The sequence below is a fragment of the Olea europaea genome, chromosome 10 (genome assembly GCF_002742605.1).
Source record: "Olea europaea var. sylvestris chromosome 10, O_europaea_v1, whole genome shotgun sequence".
NCBI classification, from domain to species: Eukaryota; Viridiplantae; Streptophyta; class Magnoliopsida; order Lamiales; family Oleaceae; genus Olea; species Olea europaea.
This window is the reverse complement of record NC_036246.1, coordinates 10,781,851-10,789,758: the sequence shown is the minus strand read 5'-3', so window position 1 is coordinate 10,789,758 and position 7,908 is coordinate 10,781,851.

The following is a 7,908-nucleotide window of genomic DNA, read 5'->3' as shown; positions in this document are numbered from 1 at the left end:
CCAAAGTTGTCAGGTAACCCTTCCCACCTCCCGTCTATTTAAATGTTATATAAACGCTTAACACTAATTAAAATGTTAGGATATTGTACCAAGAATGGTCTGATGATTGTTTGTATCCCAAAGGTCAAGTTATTTACTGTAATATTGTTAATTTCATTTTTTGTAAGAGTGATGTGGACAACAGATGCCAATCCACTCGTATCCCTACAAGCAAATTCTAACATGTTTTGATTGGAGACTTGGTCGAGATGAAGTTACCATATATGGACATGGCGATACTCTATGACACGAGACAAAAATGTTCAGACATCGACAACATGTTTAGAGACGATTGAACAATAATAATCAATCATCAACAATTTAACTAAAATGAATGTGAAATAAGTAAGAGAGAAGACAGAGAATAGCTTTAAGTATTAAGAGTTGCATTAACCTTAAAATGATACAAGAATGGAGTATTTATAGTGTTGCACATAAAATAGTGTCCAATGGATGAGGGGCACATGTCTTCATCTCCTTAATTGAAGCATCATATCCTAGGCATCAGTTTGATCTCACTAGCCTGTGGTGCATTCGGACACACCACAACCTATATTGGCAAGATTTTGACATATCACTTATTACAGAAAGTTAAATCAATCATTCCAATAAGATTTCATAAATTTAGGATCCTAAAATGAGGATAATCACTTGTCACAATAGCTCTTCGAATTCAACTTTGAGCCTCACTACTTTGGCTTAGCTTCGGCATTTCCATTCACATGGAAACGCTTCGGTGAAAGTGGATTTCGATGCTTCAAATTTAGTCGGTGGTTTGGCCAAGTAGGATGCCAGGTGGCGAAGCGCAACAATAGTCTCCCAAGTCCATGTATGATTATTCATGTCATGCATGTACTTCTGTCTTGAGTAGAATTTCTTTAGAGTAATTTTCTTGTCATGGTAAGGTTTTCGATAATGGTCCCTCAAGTCCAAGTATAAATGTTGATATCATAGTTTGAGTTCGAAATTGAACTTTATTCTCGTAAGTCTAGTAGAAATTCGTTTGATAAGCCGAAGTAGGGAAGTGCTAAAATGCTGAGACTCCTATATTTAGCATCTGTAATTTGTTTGATAAGCCGAAGTAGGGAAGTGATGAACTGCTGAGGCTCTTTTATTTAATTTGACAATAAAGCGTGATTTTGATAATAGAACCAATAATTTGATTTTTTTACGTTACCACTAAAATACAATTGAAGCGTTTCGAATTTCAATACACGTACAGTCATTACATACTGAATGCGCAACGATGGCCATGTTGCTACATTTTGAGATCAACACGCGAAAGCTTGTGCATGCGATACACGCATCAATCTGAGGCATTAAGAAGGAAAATTGTTTAAATTCAATAATTCAGGTGCAATTAAAAATGGACGCTTCGAATGAAATAGATCTTGATCTGATGGCTAAGCTTATCTTCTTTTCCTATAAAAGCCAAAAATCTACCGTATGAGTTTTTGCCTTTGTGAAAATCTTCAAATTTCTCTAGCATTCACAAAGCTTTTCCAGCCATTCCTGTTTTTCGACGACGTCACAATCTTTAGAGCTTCTTTTCATTTAGATACTTTTTGTATTTTTCCATCTTTAATTCTATCTATTTTCAATTTCAATGGCTTCTAAGTCTAGTGCTAGCAGTAGGGGTAACCATCATAGGGTTGGGAAACAGTCTATGTTCGGGGGGTCGGACGAAAGTTTTTAGGCTATGAGTGAGGTCCCATTAACTACAAAACGGGGTGGGGCTATAAAAATCCCTTCTACCATGAGCTCTGCCAAATCAGTTGAACTTATGGAGAAATATAGGATCCCAGATTCTATAGAACTCCTAAAATCCGAGACCTACAAACATGCTTGTTATCTAAAGTCGGGTTGTGTGACAATTAGTGAATATTTGTTTAAGGCAGGTACGTGTCTACCTCTACACCCATTTTTTAGGGCAATGCTGAGATCCTATATGTTGGTTCCAAACCAATTTAAGTGAAGCCAGTTGGTTGTGGCATACTTCCTTTGGAATGAGACCTCCCTTAGTGTCGATATGTCCCTCTATTTCTTTTAAATTCTTTTCCAACCTTGAATACTTGGGAAAGGGAAGTCAAAGGGATAGTATTATATGATTCATTGGGGGCCCATGCCCCTTTATAGTGGTCTTACATCTTCTATTAAAGTGTAGAAAGAGTCATGATTCTAGCTCAAGGGTAAGTGGCAGGTGGTTGAGAGAGATAAGGTCTCGGCTTGTACTATGTCGACCCAGTACTCCAATCCTCTTAAGTTTATCTTTCAAAAAAAAAAACACCTTGTCGTTTGTTTATCTTTATCTGACACTTATTGGTTTGCAATTTTAGGGACTCACTTCGAACTCTTCCAAGCTGAGTGGGATGTCATCAAAGACATTTGTAGATGTCCTCAGAGGTCGTGCCACTTTGACTGTTTGATTGATCGTAGTAAATTCTTCTTTGACTTTGGATTGATGGCTTCAAAAGGTAAATGTTGAGACTCTATGTAGATGTACTGAGTACTTAGTATTGATCTTAACATTATGTATTTGCTATTTGCATATAACTTTGAGAGAAAAAAGTACCACACCCCTGACATAGCTTTTATTTTGAGCGCGACTTCCACAGTGAGCTCTCGGGCTTTGAAGCTGTCCTCTGGAGGTGCTAAAAATATTAGGAAAACTAGAATACCTCAGCAAAGAACATGCTGAAATGAGTGATGAAGAAGGGGCCCAAAAGGTTGACAAGGGCAAGGGAAATGTGGAGGAGCCTCAAAAGAATATGAAGCTTCCCATACCACTAGCCTACTTTTGGGAAGTTCGGCCCGGTGGCCTAGCAAGCCCCACCTTCTCTTCCTCCCAAGCTGATGAAGTCTTCATTCATTGCTACAAAAGCTCAAAAGGTTAGGGAATCTGTAAAGAGGTTGCAAAGGAGGTAGAGCAAACCTACGAGACTGTGAAGAAAGCTCCAGTAGTAAGAACCCTCGAAAATCAGGAATATTTTTAATTGGGTAGGATGAGAAGATTGCCCCAACAATGATGGACATGCTGTCACCTGAGGTCCATGATGCCACTATAAATTTTTAAAAGTTTTGGATTGATAGGTGGCAGACCTATGTCTTTACCAGTGATAAAGTGGATTTGATGGCGACCTTGGTAGTGTTTGGGCCTTTAGTGTAATCTTGGAATGCTAAGAGGTGCTGAAGGATATTCAAATGCACAACCACAGGTTAGCTAAAAAGTTAACATAGCGTAGGATTTTTATTTTGCTTTTTATATAGTGGCTCAGACCCTCCTTTGTATAGATCTCCTTATCAATGAAGTGAATGTTTCTATATTTTCATGTTTTCAATTGAACTAGGACTCCAACAATGCATATAACAAACAGAATCTCAATAAGATACACAACTTAAACAATTTAATTTGCAAGTGTTGGGACCTCAATAAGGTGCATAACTTAAACAATTTAACATGCAAGTATTGACTGAAGTGAATATGATAACCTCCAAAGATGAATGATCTTTCAAATATTTCAAACATGACTAACCTTGAGAACACATGGAACTTTAAAGATGTTTTTCAATATTGTCTCTAATTCTTCAAGGTGACCGAGCTTCCATACATGGTAGATGGTCCATCCATGTAGGGGCTTATCCCACGACGTTCAACTTATTCAAGGAAGGCATCTGTTGTATACTTCGGATAACCAATGAGGTAATTCCTTTTGGAATCCGATCGTCTTCTTCGAGCCGTCCACACTTCCACGCATGGTGGATGATTCATCCATATAGGCACTTCACCTATTAAATCTTTCAAACAAAATGTACTTTTATTGAATCACTTTTGAAATATTTACAAGGTCTGGGAAAGATCTTCCAACTATAAAGCCTATTCAGTGGTAATATACCCTAAGATGCTCTATGTTCCACGGGCGAGATTGCATTTTTCCATCCAGGTCTTCTATCCAATAAGTACTAGGTCGTAGTTCTTCTTTGATGAGGTACCGATCCTCCCAATTTAGACCTAGCGTGCCTATTCCTGGTTCTTTGGAAAATAGGAAAACCCTCCAAAGCACTAGGTCATTTATTTAGAATGACCTTTTCTTTAACTCTCGCGTTGTAGTAACAGACTATTTTCCTTTGATATACGGCTAGTTTTACTTGAGGTTCATCCCTTTTCCATTAAAGAAATCGAGCTCGCATCTTCTCTATTTATCGTTGGGTATTTCATTGAATTGTAATCGACCAGGAGAGGGTAATTCGACTTCCACTAGGTTCTTTGCTTCAAGACCCTAAGCCATTGAGAAAGGGGTTTTCTCCAGTCGAGGTCTGGCTTGTAGAAAATCATCCATAATACTAGTCGCAGTTCCTCGAACCATGGTCCTTTGAAGGCGTCAAGTTTGCTCTTCAAAGTATACTTGATGGCTTTATTTACAGCCTCTACTTGTCCATTTGCTCGGGAGTGATGAGGTGTTGAAAAATGATACTTTATTCCCAACTTCTCACAAAGGTCGCTAACCTTTTTACATCGAACTACCGCCCATTATCTGAGACAATTAAATGGAGAATTCTGAACTGCCATATAATATTCTTTCACAAGAACTTCGAAGTGTCGGCTTCTATAATTTTGGCTAAAAGATTGGCTTCAACCCATTTTGTGAAGTAATCAATGACAACGATAACAAAACTTGTACTTCCTCTACCCTTAAGTAAAAGGCTTATAAGGTTGATACCATATTTAGCAAACAACCATGGGCTAGCTACTGATGTTAGTTTTTGGAAAGGTTATCTCTGGATAGGAGAGAAATGCTGGCATTTATCGCACTTTTCGTACAAATTGAATCGTGTCTTTTTTCAAAGTTGGCCAATAATACTCCTATCGTAGTACTTTTTGTGCAAACGGGAATCCTCCAGCATGGTTGCCACAAACTCCCTCATAAATTTTGCGGATGATGTAAGTGGTTTTCATCTTCTCCAACACATCGGATGAGAGAAAAGAAAATTCCTTTTTTTTGTAGAGCATGCCATCCTAGAATACAAAGTAGGCTGCCGTTCTCCTCAGTTTGTTAGCTTTTTCTTTGTTATAGAGAGGGACTCGATCTTTAAGGAAAGTTACTATTGGTTGCATCCATATAGACATTCCTGCTATCCATATTACTTCTTTTTCTTTTGGAATGGACGGTTCTGAGAGGTATTCAATCTAGGAAAAATATGGTTGGATTTGGGCAGTTTGTGTTATATTTTCAACTCAAACTATTTCATATGATTTGAAATTTTTTCAACCAAACCAAACCATTTTATTTTTCAAACCAAACCATAAGTTGCGGTTTGGTTCGATTTTTAATCCACTATTTACCTATTGAAAATATAGTAAAATATTTAAAACAAAGTAACATATAAATTTAAATGAAAACTAGTGATGTTAAATGTTAAATTACATTCTTTTACATGAATAAATTATTTTCAAAGTTGGCTGCTGATGAGTGCAATTCACTCATCAATTTAAGACCTTTAAATCTTAGTTTTCAGGATGTCGTTGAGCACATTTGAACGTTTTTATTTGGATTTTCATGTTGTTTTGAAGCTTAGACAACTTTTAAAAAAATGCCACGTTTTGGAGTTTGGATGGAGCCGTAATGAAGATCATAAAATTCGAGTATGAAGTGAAGAAAATCAAGGGAAAAGAACGTGATAACAAAGCGTGGAAATTGAACAAAGCAAGAAAGGGCAGCTTCATGGACTTTGAAATTGGGTGCTTGGGTGCCTAAGAAAAGGAAAAAAATCAACAGAAAGCTGGAAGCCGCGGCGCCCAACAAAAAAAAAAGAAACATCAAGGTTGGCATCTCAGCGCTAGGCCCGCGGCGCCAGACACAAAAGTAGGAAAGTGCATTTTTTTGGCCCAAATCCAATCCTTCTCATCTTGTAACTTTTGGGAAAAATAAATACCACGAAAAAAGACCAAGAAAAGGGGGATTTTTCTGGCATTGAAAAAAAGAACTCAAGGCAAAAACAAGAGATCAAGCAATTCAAGAAGGAAGATCTACAATCATTAGGAGAAGATTCAAAGCATCAACTGAGTTTTTTTTTTTTTTTTTTCAATCTCTTCTTCCATGCTTGTTTATCTGTATTTTAGAATATCATTTTCATCAATCATGAACTAAAATCTTGGATCTAGGGTTGATGCAACCTAACTTGATACAATGTTTGGATGTTGATATGTTATTTCTTTAATTTGTCGGCATTTATTTGTGTTATTCATGCTTATTGCTTTCAAAAATCTGATCAATGGTTGAATGAATTGATGTATTGAATTTCGACACTCGATAGAGGGAGATTTAATCTTGATCTACGAATAATATAACTTAGATTTCGTGGATTTTGAGAGAAAGAACGAATTCTTTGAGGCTTAATTCAAATTAAGAACCAAGGGCTTAATAATTTCTATTGATCTAATCCGGAATAGAGATATTGGGATTAGAGTAGAGAAATAAATTCTATTCGGCACTCGAGAGAGGGAATGCGATTAATTTATGGTTCTTGCCTATAAATTGAGGCTAATTTAGAGAAATAACCATTGAGATTGAAAGACATTGTTGATAGGGTGGTGAAATCATTCCCTAGACTTCCTTGCATTGATTATTTTTATATATTTTATCTTGATTTGTTTAAATTGCCATTTAATTTACAACATATTAATTTAGCATGAACACATCAAGTCAAAAATTGGTTTTCCAAATAAAGTAGAAGTTAAAATAATTATAGTATTCAATAGGAATCAAACAACAACCCCTGTGGGTTTAACAATTCAATTCTATCACTATATTACAAAACTTGACACCGTACACTTGTGGTTAAACCACGTTGCATAACATGCGTGGCAGTTGCTAAAAGATGTTAATAGAACAAATACATCTTTCTTCATTTTTATATACATTTTCTTGTTTGCCTTTCATATTGTCATATAGTGGTTGGTAAAAGTAGAGTTATATTCTACTATTATAGTTTGGTTAAAAATTCTTTCGTCTTGCTAGTGAGATGATAAATAAAAATTGAATATGATATATTTAGATGTACAAAGTTTGATAGAGTTCAAACTTATTGGAAATTGACGAATTTCATTCTCTAGCCACTTTATGAAAGTAGAAGGTAGTGGTACTTATTAGGGAACTTTAACATTTTCACACATTCAATACGTTCAGTCCTTCATTTTTTCCAAACCACAAACAAGTTCATTAATCATCTAGACACAAAACAATCATTTTTCTATTTAAACCACAACTCACAAGTGTATAATAAGTTCAAAAATAACAAATAAAAGAAAGAATAACGGAAAAATGTCTTGAAAGAGAATCTAAGACTTATCGAGAGAGAAAAGAGAAAGAAGCGATTCAAGTATAAATTAGCAGACTATCAGACGAAAGGCGACTGTGGATTCGTTCAGTAGTGGCAAACAAGTGTCAAATGTTTGGGAAATGAGAGTTTATGTTAAGGCTTCTAAAGATTTGGACATGATTTGATACCGTAGTTTTGTTGAATTATGACTTTGGTTGTCGAAAATATATGTTTTCATTTCATATCATATGATTTAGAAATAATTTTAGTTTAGTTTAGATATTGGGTTGGAATATATGTTGTGTACTTGTTCAACCATAGGCCATTAATGATGAACCTAATTTTCTACGATGATTTCAATGGGCTGGTTGTAATTTGTATTGCTAAATTGGTATTTTTTCTGAAAAGTGAAAACTGTAAAAATTTATATGTTAATAAAATTAATGTTTTATTAAAAAAGTGTAAAAATGGTTCAGTTCGATTTTGTGTAGTTTTTGAAATGGTTTGGTTTGGTTTGAGGGAAAAATCGCGGTCCATAGATCCGAACAAACA